General features: G+C 50.6%; 1 protein-coding gene across 4 annotated transcripts in view; it reads left to right on the forward strand.

Annotated features, from left to right (window-relative positions):
* prr33 (proline rich 33) overlaps nucleotides 1-21,212 on the forward strand; it is a 56,852-nt gene that overhangs the window by 14,005 nt on the left and 21,635 nt on the right. The window contains exon 1 of one of the 4 annotated variants that reach the window (XM_038807714.1): nucleotides 2,364-2,461. The exons of the other annotated variants lie outside the window; for them this stretch is intronic. The gene's annotated coding sequence lies outside the window, so the exon portion shown is untranslated. Of the gene's footprint in view, nucleotides 1-2,363; nucleotides 2,462-21,212 lie in introns of those variants that run through there. 4 annotated transcript variants of the gene reach the window in all.

Raw genomic sequence — 21,212 nt, forward strand, 5'->3', positions numbered from 1 at the left:
TACGAGCGTAAGCTAGCTAGTAATATAAAAGAAGATTGCAAGAGGTATTTTTGATAAAGAAAAGAAGGTAAGAGAGAGGCAAGAATGGACATTGGACCACTGGAAAATGAGACTAGAGAAATAGTAATGAGGAACAAAGGTATGGCAGAGGAACTGAATTGGTAGTTTCATCAGTCTACACAATGGAAGACACTAGTGGCATACCAGAACTTCAGGAGAGTGAGGGAGCAGAAGGAAGTGTTGTGACCATCACTAAGGAGAAAGTTGGACTACACCCCAAGGTTCTGAAGGACATATCTGAGGAAATTGTGGAGCATTGGTGGTTCACTTGTGCTTTTAAAAATCGTGAAACAGGCATGGCAGCTGCTGAGGGAGAGAGAGGGCGTACGGAAGGTGCCCAACATTGCCATAGTTTGCTGACAGTTGTGCCGCTGGGCGGGTGGGCTTCTGCCAGGGTCAGGAGGAGTAGTGGGGCTGGCCAGTAGATGGGCTGTGGGGTCGGTGTGAATGGGAAGGGAACACCATTGCGGCATCTGGCAAGGCAGCCATGCAGCTGCGCACACCGCCAACAGCCCACATTGAACTTCGCGCCACGGGTCGTATAGGTGTACCCCCAGGGCACCCCCAAGGGTGCCCTCTGGTCCCAGCCAACCATCAGCTGTGTGGGTACTGTCCAGCGCAACTAGTGGCATCGTTTTGGTTGGGATATGTGTGTATGGGAAGGATAATGTGTATGTGCGGCAGCAACTTGTCAGCCTCCCGAGTGTCGATCATGGACCCAGCGAGTCCTGCACCTGTTTTCATTGGAATCAGTTCTGTTCACCGGTGCTAGCCCCTCAACGGTAGCGGATTCGGTCCAGGTGTGGCTCCCATTTTTCTGTCGTAAAAGCCCACGGATTCTGCGTTGGCGTTAACACTTAAGGCGGGATTCTCCGTTCCCTTTCGTAATTGGCGATCGGGCAGAGAATCCCCTTTGACACCGAAATCAGGGGCGGTGCCTGTTTGACTCAGGTTTTGTATGCTCCGCCCCCTCTGAAACGGCATTGCACGGCGCACGCCGTTGGGACGGCCTCAGTGCGTTATCTGAAGGACCTCCCCCGATGCTCCACACTCGATGGGCTGAGTTCCCGACCGTGCGGGGAACGTGTGGTCGCAGCGGTTGGGAACCCGGCGTAGCGGCTGCGTACTGTGTCCAGCGCTGCCACAATCAGACGGGAACCATGCTGCCGGCCGGGGGGGGGGGGGGGGGGGGGGGGGGGGGGGGCATCCACGATGGCTGGGGGGACTGGTGGGGGGGTGGCCAGGTCCACGCATGGCCGGCGGCATGTTTTACGGTGCGACCGCAGCAGGTCGCCACTGTGCACATGCACGGCCATGGACCCGACCATTCCCGGACCGTTTATATCATGGGAGCCGGGAATTTTACGCGGTGCGGCTGCTATCCCCTCAACGGTCGCAGGGTCGGTGAGGGGGCACCACCGATTTTTTTCACGGAAAACACCACAGATTCTCCTTACCTAGCCTCAGAAATGGAGAGCCAGCCCTTAGTCTCAGAAATGGAAAATCCCGCCCGTAATCTCTAAGAGCAGAACTTTTTCCTTCTGGAGATAAAGTGCGATGGCGGGGTGTGCACCGATTCATCCATCCTGCTGTCCCCTCATGGGTTCAAATGTCCAGGCACCATATTTAAATGCCACCTGAACACATGCATACCCGGGGAATGGCTCCAGGAGGCCCACCATCCTCACCTTGCCAGCCTGGGAGGTGGTGAGAAGGGCGGTCAGCTCATCAAGCATGCCAACCAGTGCAGGAAGAGGGTAAATGGCCTCATCCGCAATGCCAGGGTAAGTTAGCTGACTCCAATCTCACACACTCATAATGTCATCATGCACTCAAAGGGTTACACTGCTCAGTGACCTCTCACCATGTTAGTGGGGAGGACATCAGCACTGATCGTTTCATGAACATCACCAGCATCACATCTATTATGCTTCACAAACTCCATTCTCAGCCCGAGCTGAGGAGGATTCAGGACAGCATGCTTCCCAAATTCTCCTCCTTCTCTTCCCATCACATTCCATTCCATTTTTCTCCATGCAGCCCAATCATGCCCACAACCACAGGGTGATATCCCAGATGTGAGGAGGGACAGCAGGCTTCCAGAAGATTACCCAGTTTGAGGGGTTGGAAGGTGAAGACAAAGGTCGTCCTCTGGGCTGAGCCCCCCATGAGTTGATCACATCCTAGTAACCAATGATTGACATGCAATGTTTTTTCTGCCTGCTCATGAACTGAATCTATCTTCTCTCTCTTACAGGCACCAGCAGGCCCATACAGAGCTCTAGACCAACAATTAGCCCAGCTCTCAGGCTATCACAGAGGAGAATGCTGAGGATGCATGAGAGGAAGCACCATCACTGCACTCACCAGCATTTTCACCAGTGCAGACGCATACACCCCGGTGGGTCTAGATTAGGCTCAGGGTCCTATTCTGGGTAATACCTCACTGACACACCACAGTGGGTGGCAGTGCCAGCCCAGGTCTCTGGCATTTGGCGAATTGGTGGAGAACAGACACCTGCTGACTGTGAGGCAGAGGATAAGACCCTGGAAGCGGCTGTCTCTAATATGCTGGGGATGGCATGACAGGCGATGGATAATCGGGTAGAGTCGACAATGGGTAATGAGGGACAGTCAACAGACGAGAGCAAATTATGGAAGAGAATGTCTGCATCCTGTCTGATGTGGTGGCTCTAACATGTGAATGCCCTGAGATACATGGGAAAGGTGACGACCACCTTGGAGATCTTGGTGCAGCACATCCTGCACTCCATCGCTATAGGTGTAAGTGGGATCCATCAGTGGCAAGGTGAGAGGTGGTGAGGCACCTGAACATCACTTCAGGTCCTTTTCTTCTCAGGGAGTCAGGCATGGGTCTTCGGGCACACAGAGGGATGGGAACCAGCAGCTGGCAACCCCAGGGTCATCCACCCAGGTGACTCTGAGAGTGTCGAGAGAATCCTAGTCTTCCCGGCCCATGACCCCATCACCTCCAACTGCACAGGCTGAGAATAGTGAACCTGCCCGTCAGCAGAACACCCCAAGCAGGCCAAGGCCTTCCAGGTCTCGGCCCTCTACGGGATGCCTGCCAAAGTCATCAAGGAAAACAGGATGAAGCAGTCAGCAGGCTATCCCCACCTCTGTGGATGTCAGGGATGCAGCAATGCTTAGCAATAGAGTTAGAAAAATTAAGAAATTTTGAATTCACCTCTGGGTCATGGGTGTTCAATCACTGTATTTATCAGGTACCTTTGTAAATATATTTGCTGGCATGAGAATTGTCTCATCATTTGAACGCATTGTGCACATGCATCTCATTGCGAGCTTGAGCCATGCTTCCACTCAGTGTTTACCTCTCTTCTTGTGATGTGCAGCTCACTCCTGGTAGTTACCCCACCTTTGTGTTATGTCAGGGAGATGTGTCAATCTCTTTACTGGAAGTATTTGTCAAATCCGTCAGTAACCTCTACTCCTGACAAGATAACATGGAGTCAGGTGTGCTCAATAGCCTTAGAGGGTTAGCTATATTGTTTCTCAAAATTAGATGACCGCCTTTATTGGTCATGTCAAAGCACATGAAGCCATGATGGACTCTCCAACCATGCACACATCTCAGTGTCTGCTAAATGTTCCTCATTAAGGCTGTGAGGAATGGGGGCATCAGTTATTTTGAAGCAGCATTTGTGCTGTTCTGCTAATTTGTTCGTATTTCTGAGCGCAGGGTTACAGGGTTCATCACTGACCTTTCCAAAGGTTAGCGCTGGTGAATCCTGAGATTTGAAGGTGCAAGTCCGAATGCTGAACCTGCTCTCAATGTCACTGGTTGTAATGGCCTTTCATGGCATGGCACTGAGGGACAGGGGGAATGTGGCTGTGGCCCATTGCCTGCACCTTACTCCTCCTGGAATCTTGTGGCTATCACTGTGGCACAGGCATGTCTTCCACATCATGCTTCTTCAATGGCACCCTCATCTGTGAGCTGACCCTCATCTCTCTGTTTAGGTTTCTGACTTTCCTGCTCTTAATCATCTAATGAGCTCTCAGCCTCCTCCAAGTCTCCCTCTGGCAAAGGATCTTCCCATTGAAGCACCAGGTTGTGAAGGGCGCAACGAACAATCATGTGGAAATGTGGGATCTGTGGAGAATTCTGCAGAGCCCCACTTGAGCAGGCCAAACAGCGGAAGCGCATCTTCACAATGTCAATGCTCTGCTTGATGATGGATCGTGTTGACTATGTGCCGTGTTGTATCTCTCTTCTGAGGCATACTGAGGACAATGCATGGATGCCATGAGCATCGTTTGAATGAACACCTCTTATCCAAAAAAACAGCCTTGTAATCGCTGAGGCGCTTCAAACATTTGAGGCACCTGGGAGTGACTCAGAATGAATGAATCATGGGAACCCCCAGGGTACCTGGCACAAACGTGTATGATGTGCTTCTAAAGATCACTCACCAGTTTAACATTCAAGGAGTGGAACACTTTCCTGTTAATGAACATCAGGGACTGCGGCTATGCAGCTCGCAAAGCTACATGAGTGCAATCGATTGCACCTTGTACTCTGGGAAGCCTGGGATATCTGCAAATCCCAGAAATCTAACTTTCTGGCTAGCTTCATTTAGTGTCAACTTCACATAATAGTGTGCCTTACTGTAGAGTGCGTCGGTCACCTCCTTGATGCATTTATGTGTTGAAGGCTAAGGTGCCATATACGTTCCCTGTGGATCCATAGGCAAAAAAATTGAGGACGCCGATAACCTTCAGGGGCAAGAGGAGAAGATGTCCTCCCAGTCCATGGGACGTTAGCTCTCCTGTGGAATGTGGCAGCTATGGTCCACCACATCTCTTTCCAAGCATTGTCTTTCGCTCATTTCCAGTTAGGAAAGTCTTTGTTAATAGACCTTTGGGTGTGCGAGCCACCTCCATGGGATGGGTCTAAACTTCTCATCCTCTGGGTGCTGCTGGGGCGCCCCTGTATCATGGATGTCAGGCTGGTCCTCCCCCGAAGCTGGGCTAGGCAACACCGGGTCCTTATCCTCAATCAGTCACTGCCATCTATAAGGCAGCATTGACTGCAAGCTCCAATATTTAATACTCCTTCTCCCTGTGGACTGATAGATGCAACAGATCCATGAACACTGCGCAAATTTAGTTGACCTCCCCCTCACAAACAGAAAGTCACTGCCACGCCTCAGAGCTATGTCTGTGCTACTCACATTCACTGATATAGCCTTGTAACTGAGGCATAAACACACAGATCTAGGTGACCAAGATGACAACCCTGAAACTTGACATCTCAATCCCACTGAGGTTGGCAGAGGTTTGGCCCATTCATGAAATGTGGCACCTTACCAAACTTAGTCCTGCAATCTCCGATCTGGTGTACCGATTACGAGCAACTTGCACTTTGGCAATGACTGGATGCCCGTCGGCACGTTACCATGCCAACTGGAGAAAGCACATTAGAGGCTTTCATTGATGATCGGGCAGATGCAGCAGCTGTGCTTCCTTTATGGTTGCCTGCATTTTCCATTCTCACATAAATCTTTTTGAAGTTCAAATGAGCGACTGTGTTGTGAAGGTAGTGACTCCTGCAGTCTCCTGTTAAAACTCAACAAAGGGCAGTGGCTCCAATTTCTCCTTCTCAAGGAATTCTCTCTCTTTTCTCTCAGCTCTGACTCTATTGTAATGTTGGGACTCTCAGCAGTTTGTGGGTGGCTGATGAAAAGCCCCCTTAGTCCAGCTGAAGTCTCCTTCCACACTGCCTCAAACACCTCCGGGGAGAATCGTTTCCAGGTTTGATGACACACGGCGCAATAACTTTGGGCTTGCAAGATGATGGTGACGCCTTTTTATTTTGAGACCAGCTTTGACAATCCTCACGTCAGTGTTTGGGTGCTTCTAATCTTTCTGGAACCTCATAATGTGCAGGTGGAGCTCCCTCCAGTTATTCTCCTGACATCCGCAGAGACCCTGAATCCCATTGGAATTGTGGTTGACATTCCAGTCTCCCCCTGAACCCACCACTGTTGATGTTCCCATGCCACATGTGAATCTCATCCCTCTCCATCTCAAGGCTGCGTGCACTGCCACATACAGAGGTGAGCTCTCTCCCCAGGGGAATTTCAAATACAGATGGCATGGTGGCAGAGTGATTCACAATGCTACCTCACAGCATCAGGGACCGGGTTTGATTCCGACCTTGGGTAACTGTGTGGAGTTTGCACTTCCTCCCTGTGTCTGTACAGGTTTCCTCCGGGTCCTCTGGTTTCCTCCCACAGTCCAAAGATGTGCAGTTTAGGTGGATTTGCCATGCTAAATTACCCTTAGTGTCCAAAATGTTAGGCGGGGTTACTGGGTTACAGGGATAGGGTGGGGGCGTGGGCCTAGGTAGAGTGCTCTTTCAAAGGTCGGTGCAGACTCGATGAGCCGAATGGCCTCCTTCTGCACTGCAGGGATTTTGTGATACCCAGATCCTGCCTTCCCCCACCCCCATTATTACTTTTCCCCAGATACAGGCTACGTTTGCCTCTCCTAATAATAACCAAACCATCTGCAGCCCACTACCAAGCCAGAGACTATAAAACCGTGACCACACCTGGCAAGCTATGCCTTACCCCAATTGAGCATTGTGGCTTTTCCACTCTCTGGAGTGGGAATGTAATGTGTGTGCCATGCGTAGCTCTGCAGCATGACTCGCAAAGCACTAGATCCGCCTTTAATCTCCCACTCCAACCCCTGAGCCCCAGACCAGGGACTATGCCTGTCTTTCAATGAGCTCTCCCATTCCTTCATGACTGATCACAAAACAGACTGCCTTCTGCATTCCCCCACCCACCATGAGACTCTGTTCAACCTGTCCCTCATGTGCAAGCCTTTTCCCACCCTGGCCTCTGTGAGTCTCTGTGCCATCCATCTCTTGTGTGCCCCCTCATATTCTGGAGTCTGCGTGCATCCCCTCCAATTCATACACTTCAATTCCGATCTTCCTCCTCCTGTATCTGCATTCTAGTCTTCTAAGTTGGGTTCCAGCTTCCCCATACCCTGTCTCTCCTCTTCCTGCCATCGTCCCCTCACCTCTCCAATCCACTGTACCTCATTGTCTCATATGTATCTGTTATCCTTCCCGCTACAACCCCACCATACCCCCTTGTCCCCCATGTCTCTGTCATCCACACCCCCAGCAATACTGCTGTCTGTTTCTGAGCGCAACCTTGCAGCACAAACTGAGCACTGTCCACCCGGAGTACAGAGGCACCCACCATAAGGAGACGGATCCCACAGCGGAGAAACCCTCCGTGAGCAGGCCAAACCTACAACCCGACAAGTATAGCGTCACACTGGCATTTCTCAGAACCCGGAGCAGTGATGTTACAGGTGGGCTTTGAATGTTGCACTCACCTTGAAGCTATGAGTGAAGTGAGGGCAGACAGTTGCACACCACTTATATCTGGTCGAGACTTAGACATGTTTAATTTCCCACTGCCGTGGCATGTAATTGGGAGGGGGAATGTGATCCTGGTAAGTAGCGTTTTAATGAATATTCATGACATGCGAATGCACGCAAATTGTATTGCAGACGTCGGTCAGCAGGAAACCCACACTGAATCAGCCCTCCATGAAAGTAATGAGGGGAAAATTCCGAATTGATTTCCCGCTGGCGGGATTCTGACATTTGGCCTCTCTCCGAATTTTCTGCTGCCCGTCACGAAACCCGCCAGTGGCAGGACAGGAATATTCCTCCCTAAAATAGTACAGTGGCCCACGGTACATCACTTAATTAAAAACTTAACTAGCCAAAATACTCAGATATTTAGAGCTGGATTCTCTGATTTTGAGCCCAAGTGTGGAGGATCTGTGGCGTTTTTCATGCAAAAAAATCGGTGCCACCCCCTCACCGATCCTGAGACCGGTGAGGGACTAGAAGACGAGCAAAACTCCTGGCTTCCACGATAAAAACGCTTGAAGAATGGCTGGGTCCGTGACCACGCATGCGCACAGTGATGCCATGGCCAAGCATGCGCATGACGCTGGCAATGCGTGGACCTGAGCTGCCAGATAGTACCCCCTGGCTACCTCCTGGCCACCCCCCACCAGTCCCCCCAACCCTCATGGAAGCCCCTTCGGACAGTAGCACGGCTCCCGCCCCACTGTGACGGCGCTTGGCACAGTCCGCAGTGCCATGCCGGGTTCCCCACCACTGAGACCACATGTCAACCGCACGGTCAGATGGCCGACCCATCGGAGGCGGAGAATCAGGGGAGAGCCTTCTGGTGATGCTGAGGCCATCCCAAAGGCGTGCGCCATGATGCCGCCATTTTGGAGGGTGCGGAGCATACAAAACCTGCGCCAAGCAGGCGCTGCCCCTGATTTCGCCGTCAAAAGGGATTCTCCGCCCGATCGCCGATTACGAAAGCACCGTTGGTGAACGGTGGATCCCGTCCATGATTGCAGGAAAGCAGAATATGAATATATTAAAGTAAAAAGAAACCGGAAATAAATAACTATGTTGAATAGTGCTCTAGCTAAAGTCATCAATATTATTTTAGTTTATGTCTTTAAAAAAAGGATGAGGATCTGGTGCGCAATGTGATTGAGAGTTACAAGGCTAAGTATAGACAGAGATGATCAAATGTTTGAAGCATGGTAGTTCATGAGCTGCTGGAACCAAGTAAATGTCAGGTCATGGAAGGCAGCTGCTCTAAGTCTGGATAATACACTTCAGTTTGAATCGTTTTACCGTTGCAGGAACGAGGAAGACCGTTGTATGACCTTGTTTCATTGCATAAAGTGTTATGGGTAGAAATCGTGGCAGAATGGATTGTACGTGTCTCAGGGAAGGATTGCATTTGATTGGCTGAATGACCTCTTCTCAGTTTATGCTTCGTGTTCTTAAATCAGGAACCTGACAGCTGGCAGGAGGAGATCATCGAATCTCTTGCTCTGAACCATATTCCAGTCCAGAGGTGACGGAATTTTGTCACCTGAGTTTTGTCTGTTTAATATTCTTACACCTAACCATGATTTAGCCAAGGCATTCTGATGTCCTTCAGTGTACTCCACAAAGTCAAAAATCATCATGAAAGTGGAAGGGGGTAGGAAAAGCCAGTATTACGCTAAAAAGAGGCGGACTGAATGGAATCCAGGTTACTTAGTAGCACTATTTCAGGAGACAATGGGCGGGATTCTCCGTTGCCCGATGCCAATATCGTAATTGGCGATCGGGTGGAGAATCGGGGGTGGCGCCTGTTTTCAGATGCTCCGCCCCCTACAAAACAGCATCATTGGGGAGTATGCCGCACGCCGTTAGGATGGCCTCAGGACGTCACCTGAAGGCCCCCACCCTTCCTCCGCCCCCGATGGGCCGAGTTCCCGATGGCGCGGTTCACTTGTGCTCTCAGTTTTTATTAATTTTGCGTGGCGGTTGCGGACTGTGACCAGCTCCACCACAGTCGGGGGTGGGGGGGGGTGGGGTGGGGGGGAGCCATGTCGCTGGCCAGGGGGGCTTCGGCGAGGTCTGTGGGACTGGTGGGGGCGTGATCGGGGGGGGTGACGAGGGGGGGGGTGTCAATATCTAGCAGGTGGGGGTCAGGGCACGGCCGACACCATGTTGTACGACGTGACCGCTGCAGGTCATTGCCGTGCGCATGCACGGCCATTGACAGGCCAGTCTCCGGCCATTTTTAGCGTGGGAGCCGTGAGTTTTACCCACCGCAGCTGCTAGTCCCTCACCGGTCCCGGAATCGGTAAGGGTTCAGCGCCGATTTTGGCATTTTGAAACGACACAGTTCCCACGACAGCATTGCACTTAGCCGCAAAATCAGAGAATCCAGCCCAATACCTTCTAACATTCAACTCAATATTTGAGACACATTCAAGTAAAAGTTGCATTCCTTTCCAAGACGTCGGGTCAGATATCACTCCTTTGCAGAATTTTGGTAATGGCTGTAAAACCCTATCACAATTCGGGGTACTTACTGTTAATTATCCAATAACAGTAGGAATGCGCTTGAAAGAAACCTTGAACTTGTGACAATCTTGAGCTCTGTATCATGAGGAGTTGGCGACAGGTGACGGTGTCAGATGGCAACTGGACATTTCTTCTTCTAAAATTAGATTAAGGAACTTTCAATTGGACAAGGAAAGAATCTATTTCAACAAGGGCTAAACATAGCTGGACCGTAATTCCCATTTCAGTGAACATGGCAGTTTGGGAATGCGTGATTTTATCCAATAAATTACAAGTAAATATAATAGATAAATGAGCTAGAATCAGTCACCTTGTATTCTGTAACAAAAATAAAGAATGCTATAAATGGTCAGCAGGCCAGGTAGCATCTGTGAAGAGAGAAATGAATGAAAATCGCTTATTGTCACAAGTAGGCTTCAAATGAAGTTACTGTGAAAAGCCCCTAGTCTCCACATTCCGGCACCTATTCGGGGAGGCTGGTACGGGAGCAGAATTGATGGGCTATCATGTAGGCCGTTGTTAGGATTACCCTTGCATATTTTGTTTTATATATTTTTTTGCATATAATGTTGCTGAAAGCATATCAGTGAGAGGAACTAGGCATCTGGGACCTGGGAATGCAATTGTGGATCTCCTTAATCAATCAGATTGACGTATTGTGATGTTAACACCATAATGAGATTCAAATTGGAATTGTTAAGTCAAATTATGTACAGAAAGAGAAATAAAGAGGGGAAGGTTGAGTGAATTAGGACTGAGGGAAAAAACAGAGACAGAAATTCAAAGCTTTACATTTTTAAAATCTCCAAAACAAACCCCAAAATATTGAAACTACCTGTAATTATTAATTTTCAGTATTGGCGAGATTAGCTGGCAGTAAATAGTACTTGCCATGTCACTAAAAAGGTACTTAAACTGAAATAGGCAACATTTGACTCTCTATGCTTGTTTGGTTCATTAGTTGATTGCAAATAAAGGAATTCACATCATTTAATGCATTTCAATGGTGGGCCAGTTGCATAGGATTGTTATAGCACAAAAACATGAAATTCAGTTCAACCAGTCCATGCAAGCGTTTACTCTCCACTCAAGCCTCCTCCCATCTTTCCTCAACGAAACCTATCATAACCTTCTATTCTCTTGTCCTTGCATTCTTGTCCAGCTTCCGCTTAATATATCTATACTTTTCGCTTCACCCACTTCATATGGTAGCGAGTTCCACATTCACACCACTCTTTGGCTGAAGACATTTGTTCTGAATTCCCTATTGGATTTCTTGGCAAATATCTTCGATTGATGGCCTCAATTCTGCTCTTGCCCTGAAGAAGAAACATTAGGTGGAATTCCCCCATCTGGGATTAGCTTCCGTGTCCAGGGTGGGAATGGGAAGTGTTTGCCACTGCAGAGACTGGCGGAAAACCACACCATATGCTCTGACCCCAACCTCATTACTTACGCACCCGGAGGGCACTGCCACATTCCGTGGAGGGGCTGGCATGGTGACATGAGCCTCACCATCATATCTGGGTGCCATTTTGAAAAAGTTACTGATCCACCGTTAAAGAAAGAAGATGGATCTCCTGAAAAAGAAGATGGACCACCAGGAACACTCCGAGGCTGGACAATGGACCTCCTCAGTGACACTCAAACTGGAAGATCCAACTGTATGTGCTCCTCCACCACTGCTGTGCTGTTCCAGGGTCCAGGGTTGCTGGTAGCCTCCTTCCCAAACTACGGAGGCAGCCTCAGGCATTGTTCAGGTAAGTCACGACTTCTGCATTCTGGATTGTTCCAGACTTGTTCCTGCTGGCATGCAGAGAATTGTGCATGGATGGAAGATCCGATTGGGCCTCTATCTACATCCCATTAGTGGGATGCAAATCAGTTTCATGCCGGCCTCCAGCCGGTTTCCCGATCCACCATGGCGGGCACCAGCAGAAGTACTCATGGGAAATGCACACCGGAGTAAACCTGATTTCGGACTCTTGCTGAATTTCCTGCCTGCCATTGAACTTGCCAGTCGGGCCATGAGAGAATTCCACCCATTCTCTCTGCATCCACTCTATCAAAACCTTTCACCATTTTGAAGACTTTTCTAGTACACCCCTCAGCCCTTCTTCAACCGAAAAGAGATCCAGGCTGTTCATCCTTTCCTGATATCCCTACCAGGTGTCATCATTGTAAATCTTTTCTGCACTCTTTCTATTCTTTTTATAATATAGCAACCAGAACACAGTACTCTTAAGTGTGATCTAACCAAGTTTCAATGCAGCTAACTTCCACACTTTTCAATGTCTCTAAAAATAAAGCCAAGTGCTTGGTTTGCTTTTTACTGGCCTTGCTAACCGGGTGCAACTTTTAATAATCAAAGCATTTGTACTCTGAGATCCCTTTGTACCAGTACTCCACCTCGACTTGTACATTGCACCTAATAAGTGTCCTCACTATGTGTGTGCCGTAGTAACGGGAAACATTATGGACTCCACTTACCAGAAGGTGAGCTGTCACAGCCAGAGTGCCCATTGAAGCTCCAATGCAGATGGTACCATGCAACAGGTCTCTATTGTCTCCTCAGCCCAGCTAGTTGCATAATGACTATGATTGAATTTACAGATCTTGCACCTTCCTCCCACAGATGTGCTACTGCACGAGCTGCAGGTGACACCAAAGACCCTCAGTTCAGCTCCCAGGAAGAATTTGCTCGTGCACCAGCATCACATCCTCTCTCGAAACCAGGCACTGGCACAGGTACTCATGTGAGGAGCTAGCAGAGGCAGGGAGTGCCCCGAACGTTGACAGTGGGAGCACTGCTGGAGACCACAAACCATGCAGAGTGTGAGGCAGTTGATAAGTTTCTGAGTCATCCATCAGGCGGCAGATGTTGCATATCCAGCAGGATGAACAAGAAGACCTGGCAGAGGTCTCTGAGTGTCTGCATTCCGTGTTCTCTGTCATGAAGGAGTCCATGTGGAGCAGGAATACTGCTTTGACCCTTAACACCGAGTGTACAGCCTCCTCCATTGGGAGAGTGGTGGCTCTCATGGAGAGGCAGTTTCAAGAGCAGAATCGGTAAAAAATATATATTTTATTCTGAACAATGCAAAGAATTCACAAACATATATAAGTCACTGAAATATATTAGAAACAGTTTGTCATATTTTGTTTTTACAAATTATTATAACCCCAGAGCCCCAAGGCCCCCCAATCTCCCCGTAACCGACACACCTCTCCACTCCACCCCTCCCATCCTCCCACCTCCCCACCCAATTGCTGGCCACAAACAAGAAAGCAATGAACAGCTTCTTTAACCTATTCCAGTCACAGAGATTCTGCCATGTCCCCCAACCATGCCGAAGCCCGAGGGTTTTACCATTGACCTCCATCCACACAGGGCTCATTGCCAAGCATTCAGAGAGGTGAAGGCTAAAGGTATCGACCCTCTTCCCCCCCTAGTAGCTCCGGCATGCCCCAAATCCCAAAGATAGCCACCAGTGGGCACGGTTCCAACCTAACCACCACGATCACTGACATGGCCTCAAAGAGGAGACCCAGAACACAACCAATTTTGGGCAGGACTAGAACATGTACGAGTGGTTCACTGCCCTCCCACCCCCCCTCCCCCACTAAACACCACTCACACCTATCCTCCCGATCTGGGGAGAACCCACTCATTTGGGCTCTAGTTTGCACGCCCTATGAACTACCTTAAATCAAGCTCAGCCTGGCGCAAGAGGAAGTAGAATTTGCCTGAGACAAAATCTCACTCCCTCCAGCCCCAAGCCCAATTCCTCTTCCTACTTCCCCTTTATCTCTTCTAACGGGGCTTTCACTGTCTCCAGCAGCCACCCATTTATGTCTGAGATCTTCCCTTTCCCCAGCTCATCACAAGAAGCTCATCGCAAGATACCATCCTTTCCATCAGTACCTGTCTCGGTAACTGGGGGAACAAAGGGAGTTCTTTGCGAACAAAGTCCCGCACCTGCACATATCAATACTCGCTCCCCCTTGAGAGTTGGCATTTTCCTCCAACTCTTCCAGCTCCATGAACCTACCCTCCATATACAGATCACTACACCTCTCGATCCCCTCCATATTCCAAATCCTGTACATTGCATCCATCCCAGACGGTGCAAATCTCTGGGTTCTGCAGATTGGTGATAGTACTGATATGCCCCCTAATCTAAAATGTTGCCTGAATTGATTCCAGATTTTTAGAGGTGCCACCACATCCGGGTTTGTTGTGAATTTGGCCGGTGAAAACGGGAGAGGGGCAGTAACCAATGCCCTTAAACTTGACCCTACACGAGAGACTTCTTCCATTTGCCCCCACCCCAAACCATGCTCCACCCACCACCGCTGCACCTTCTCAATGTTCGCCGGCCAGTAGTTGAACATTACATTTGGTAACCTCGGCCTTCCCAAACGCTGTCTCCTCTGCGGAAAGGCTCTCTGAATCTTGGGTGTCACGCCCGCTCACTCAAAGGCTGCGATTAACTTGTTCATCCTAACGATAAAAGATTTGGGGAGGAAGATCGGGAGAGACTGGAACACAAATAGAAATCATGGCAAGGTGTTCATTTTGATCGTCTGTACTCTCCCCGCCATAGAAAGCAGTAGGGCATCCCACCTCTTCAAGTCCCCTTTCACCCCCGCCACCAGACTGGCCAAGTTCAAACTGTGCAGCAGGGCCCAATCATGAACCACTTCACCTGAGGAAGGAGCAGTGCTCCGAAAGCTAGTGTTTGAAACAAACATGTTGGACTTTAACCTGGTAAGACTTCTTACTGTGCTCACCCCAGTCCAATGCCGGCGTTCCACATCATGAACCACATTAGATATCTAAATTTTGACATGGCAAGCTTGAACGGCAGTGCTCCCAAATCTCCTCCCTTACCCAGGGGGAAAACAGAAATATTTCACTCTTGCTCACATTTAGTTTGTATCCTGAGAAGGATGCAAACTCCCTCAGTAGTTCCATTATCTTCCGCCTACAGTACAGTGGGTCTGAAATATACAACAACAGGTATTCTGCATAAAGAGACACCCTATGTTCCTTTCACCCTCTCACAATTCCTCTCCATTTATTCGATGACCTAAGTGCAAAGACCAAGGATTCAATTGCTAGTGCTAACAACAATGAGGACAACGGACAATCCTGTCTCGTGCCCCTGTACAGCAGGAAATACCCTGAGCTTGCCGCAGAGTCCAGACACTCGCTGTGGGAGCACTATTTAACAGCTTCATCCAGGAGATAAACAGTGGCCCAAATCTGAATCATCCCAGAACCTCAAAAGAGGTACCTCCACTCCACCCAATTCAAACCTTTCTCTGCATCCACGAAAATGATTACTTCAGGCACCTTCTCCCTAGATGCGGACATGATCACGTTCAAGAGTCTCTTGATTTTGGTCGACAACTGTTGCCCCATAACAAATCTAATGTGGTTCTCGGAAAACACGTCTGGCAAACAACCCTCCAGATGCTTCGCTAACACCTTAGCTAACACATAGAGTTACATAGAACAGTACAGCACAGAACAGGCCCTTCGGCCCTCGATGTTGTGCCGAGCAATGATCACCCTACTCAAATCCACATATCCACCCTACACCCTATACCCGTAACCCAACAACTCCCTTAACCTTACTATTAGGACACTACGGGCAATTTACCATGGCCAATCCACCTAACCCGCACATCTTTGGACTGTGGGAGGAAACCGGAGCACCCGGAGGAAACCCACGCACACACGGGGAGGACGTGCAGACTCCACACAGACAGTGACCCAGCCGGGAATCAAACCTGGGACCCTGGAGCTGTGAAGCATTGATGCTAACCACCATGCTACCATGCTGCCCTAAACCTACACCTTTGTATCGGTGTTCAGAAAAGAAATAGGCCTATAAGACCCACACTCCACCGGTTCCTTGTCCTTCTTTGGGATCAGGGAGATTGATGCCTGCGTCAACAATTTTGGTGCAGGTCCCTTCATGACAGAGCGTGATGTCAATGATGCTGCAAACATTTTGTGAGGGCCACGAAGAATCCAGCATGAGTCTTCAGGATACAAAGAAATAACATTTATTTACAATAACATATATATACAACAGCAGCAACTTCCCTTGCTGCTCACTCCTCTCTCTCTGCTGGTTCCAAACTAGCCAGCTCTATTTATGCAGGGAGTCTGCTAATGATTTCTCTGCCCCCCTCATTGGGGAAGCTCATACTCCCAAAGGATTGTGGGATTGCCATTAGTCCCCAGCCAATGGTAAGCAGGCAGGATTATAACATCCCTCCCCCCCCAAAGTCCAAGGAATCCACCGAAGACCCTGGCGATGGAGGGCGTCGGACACGTTTTGCCGCAGGCCGGACCCCATTTGCACGAGGCGCTGGATCGGGCGGCGTGTAACGAGATGGAGACCGGCGCTTCCGTGATGAACGTCGCAACGGTTGTCCATGCACGACCCGTGGGCCCGAGGATTCCCCCTCTGAGGTGTCTTGTGTCTCCATCTTGGAGTCAGAGTCTGCTGCGTCTCTATCTCCACGCGGTTCTGTCACGACCTGCGCAGGCTTTGAGTGAGGCACCAGTGGAAGATTGTGAGGAATACTTTCCATTGTGTCTGGTCTCTGTGGCTGTAGAAATGAGCTCCTGGGGCGGGGAATCTTTGGAAGTGATAGTCTTCTGGACCGAACATGGAGACGACCCTGGGCTTGCACCTGGTAAGAGATAGGGCCCGTTTGGCGAAAGATTACACCAGGGACCCACTGGGCACCACCAGCAAAATTCCGAACGAACACTGGGTCACCGGGCGTAAACTGCTGAATCGGCCGATGCCGACAAAAACCACGTCCCTGCCATTCTTGTGTGCGGCGTACTTTTGCGCCAATGTCTGGGAAAACCATGCTAAGGCGGGTGCGAAGTCTCCAGCCCATTAAGAGTTCTACGGGAGCTACCCCAGTCACCGCATGGGGGGTGGTCCCATATGAAAACAAAAAACGAGCCAGTCTCGTGTCCATCGACCCGGAAGACTGCTTCTTGAGGCCTCGTTTGAATGTCTGCACTGCGCGCTCCGCCAACCCATTTGAAGCCGGGTGGTAAGGGGCAGTGCGGATGTGGCGTATGCCGTTCATCTTCATGAACCTCGCAAACTCCTCACTTGTGAACTGAGTGCAATTGTCCATGACCAGCACCTCGGGGAGGCCATGCGTACTGAAAGACAAACGCATCTTCTCGATTGTTGTGCAGGACGTTGTGCCTCCCTTATGCACCTCTAGCCATTTAGACTGGACGTCGATTAATAGCAGGAACATGGATCTTTGAAAAGGGCCGGCAAAATCCGCATGCAAGCGCGCCCAAGGCCGCCCTGGCCATTCCCAGTGATGTAGGGGCGCGGCCGGCGGAAGCTTCTGATGCTCCTGGCAAATGGAGCAGTTTTGGGCCACCTTCTCAATGTCGGTGTCGAGGCCTGGTCACCAGACATAATTCCGGGCCAACATTTTCATCTTGGTCACACCTGGATGCCCATTGTGCAAGTCTCTCAGTATCAGCTCCTGTCCTTTTTCCGGGACAATCACACGTGTCCCCCACAAAAGGATGCCGTCTTCCACGCTGAATTCGGACAGCTTGGAGGAAAATGCCCGCAACTCGCCTGGGAGCTGTCTATGCGCCCACCATACAGGACTATGTGCCGAACCTTTGACAGGACTGGCTCCGTCTGGGTCCACTCACGGATCTGTGATGCCGTGACAGGCAAGGTGTCCATAAAATTTAGGGTTGCAACCACCTCATCGGTCATGGGGGTCGACATGGGGCCGGTCGATAAAGACAATCGGCTCAGTGCATCGGCATTCCCTATCTGGGTTCCTGGTTTGTGCTCCAGAGAATACTCGTATGCAGCGAGCAACAAAGCCCAGTGCTGGATCCGTGCGGAAGCAATGGGCGGTATTGGCTTATCCTCTCTGAAAAGTCCCAGGAGAGGCTTATGATCAGTCACGATAGTGAAGTGGCGGCCATATACGCACTGGTGGAAACGTTTCACCGCAAAGACCACTGCCAGGCCCTCCTTCTCGATCTGCGCGTGCTTTTTTTCCGCTGCAGTCAGTGTGCGGGAGGCGAAAGCTATCGGACGCTCGGCCCCGTTCTCCATCTTGTGGGACAGGACGGCCCCAATACCATACGGGGATGCATCACATGTGACGAGCAAAGGCTTTCCAGGATCCTAGTGGGTTAGTAACCCAGACGACGATAATTGTTGATTTACCCGCTGGAAAGCGGTTTCTTGCGGCTGACCCCAAACCCAGGTGTGATTCTTCTTTAGCAGAAGGTGCAATGGGGCCAGTGCAGTTGCCAGATTGGGGAGGAACTTTCCGTAATAGTTTACGAGGCCGAGAAACGAACGTAGATGCGAAGTGTCAGTCGGGGCGGGGGCCTGTTGAATCACGCGCACCTTCTCTGCGACGGGGTGCAAACCTTCGCGGTCCACCCGATAACCCAGGTAGACTACTTCCTTCGCCTGAAAAACGCACTTTGTGCGACGTAAACGAACTCCAGCCTCCGAAAAGCGTCAAAGGACAGCCTCCAAATTTTCCAAATGTTCCTGGTCCGACGTCCCTTTGATCAAAACGTCATCTAAGTAGACAGCAACACGCGGTAAACCTCTCAAAATGCCCTCCATAACGCGTTGAAAAATAGCGCAGGCAGAGGATACTCCAAAGGGCAAACGTGTATATTCATACAGGCCCCGGTGTGTATCAATCGTTACATATGGCCGGGAGGCAGGGTCCAGCTCCAACTGTAGGTCGGCGTGACTCATATCTAATTTTGTGAATGAGAGTCCGCCTGCAAGCTTCGCGTAGAGATCCTCTATGTGAGGCATTGGGTATTGGTCGAGTCGGGAAGCCGAAGTTTATAGTCGCCGCACAAGCGAACTGTGGCATCTGGCTTCATTACAGGTACAATTGGTGCTGCCCAGTCGGCGAAACGGACAGGCCTGATGACACCCAAAGTCTCCAAACGAGTGAGCTCCCCTTCTACCTTCTCGAGCAAGGTGTAAGGCACCGGGCGCGCCCGGAAATAGCGCGGTGTGGCTCCTGGTTCGACTTGGATACGGGCTACAGCCGCTTTTATTTTCCCCAAGCCGGGCTGGAATACATCTGGGTATCGTCCTAGGACCTCAGTCAACCCTCCAGAAACTGTTTGGAGGATGTGCTGCCACTGCAACCGCAAATGGTGCAACCAGTCCCAACCCAACAGGCTGGGCCCAAGGCCACGCACCAAGATAAGTGGGAAACGCCCCTCCTGGCGTCCATAAACAGGGGTCATCGTAGTTCCTGCAATGTCCAATGGTTCCCTCGTGTAGGTGGCCAACTTGGCCTGTGTGTCGGTTAATGAAAGTGTCTGTATACCCTGCTTGATGCGGTCGAATGTCCTCTGGGCGATCACGGAGACCGCTGCGCCAGTGTCCAACTCCATCTCAAGCGGGTGACCATTGACCCGTACTGTCACTTTAATGGGGGCCACACGGGGAGCTGCCACACAATGCAGCTGCAGGCAGTCATCCTTCGTCTCCACGTCCTCGGGAGTAGTCGCCGCAGGTTCATCCAAATGAAAGGTACGGCCCCTGGGCTGGCCCCAGTTTCTGTCAGAACGATGGCACCTCTGCCGCCCCCAAAACTGGCGTCCGCGCCGGGGTCGGCGCCTACAAGTCTGACATGGACATGGCTCCTCATCCATTGGTTCTGGAGAAGGCTCCCTTCAGGGAGGAATGTCGATCCGGACGTCGCCTTGCCCAAGGTACCGCAGGGGTGCGGGTGGATGCTTTCAGACGGAAGGGGTTGCGCCCCAAGGCATGCACCTCCATTCCCTGTAGCTCCCGCACTCCTCGTTCTGCGCTTTCTCGGGACAATACTATTTGAATGGCCTGCTGAAAAGTCAATGTTGGCTTGGCTAACAACTTTCTCTGGGTGGCCGCATTGTTAATACCACAAACCAAACGGTCGCGTAACATTTCTGATAAGGTCTCACCATAGTCACAGTACTCCGCAATCCTGCGTAGCCTGGATAGAAAGTCGGCAAGGGATTCTCCTGGGGTCCTCTCAGCGGTATTAAACCGGTAACGTTGGACTATCATGGATGGGGTTGGGTTAAAATGTTGCCCACTAAGTTCACAAGTTCATCAAACGTTTTGGTGTCTGGCGCAGCTGGGTACGTAAGGCTCCTAATCACCCCAAACGTATGCGGGCCGCAGGTGGTGAGCAATATGACCACCTGGCGCTCGTTTTCGATGATATTGTTTGCCCGGAAATAGTAACGCATTCGTTGTGCGTACTGGTTCCAGCTTTCCAGCGCAGCATCAAAAACATCCTATACAGCCCCCAGTACAATGCCTCAAATGCGGCATAAATTTTGTCTGGAGCTGTCACTAGCCTTCCCCTTGTTGTTAACCTGGGCTATCTCTCGTGCGGCTGCCTGTCGTCTCAGCTGGTGAGCCAATAGGCGGCTGGCCTTCTCACCATCCTCATAAAAGGCTCCCTGTGAGTGACGCAGTTGGTTCACTGCCTTCCCGGTCAACACCAAATCAAATTCCATCTGCTACCTCTTTCTCTCCGCTAACAGCTGCTTTGTTGAGGCTGTGGAATTCTGCTGGTCCATCTCCAGAGTTGAGTCGTCCAACCTTTGCCTGTCCACACTTCCATTCTTGCCCCTGTGGGCCTCATATGAGATTACCTCCTCTCTGAACACCACCTTCAGCGCTTCCCAGACGTAGAGGGCGAGACTTCCCCATTCTGATCGAAGTCTACATAGTTCCTTATGGCCGAGGCTACCTTCTCACAGAACTCCTTGTCTGCCAGGAGCGCCATGTCTAACTTGCACAGGGGGCGCTCGGCTCGCATGTCCCCAGCCACACATCCACATAATGTGGTGCACGATCCAATATTACTCCAGGTGGACTCAGCCCCCACCACCTCCGGGAGTACCAATTTCCTCACCACAAGAAGTGGGAGTATGCCTGATGCACATGGGAGAAGAAGGAAAAATCCCTCCTCTCGATTGACTAAACCTCCAAGTGTCCAACTCCCTGCATCTACTCCATAAGCAATGCCAACTCTTTTGCCAAGGACTTGGGGCTCGACCTTTCCATCCTCGGGTCCAATGCACAATTGAAGTCACCAGCTCACTCGGCTA

The sequence above is a fragment of the Scyliorhinus canicula genome, chromosome 9, assembly GCF_902713615.1.
Source record: "Scyliorhinus canicula chromosome 9, sScyCan1.1, whole genome shotgun sequence".
NCBI lineage: Eukaryota > Metazoa > Chordata > Chondrichthyes > Carcharhiniformes > Scyliorhinidae > Scyliorhinus > Scyliorhinus canicula.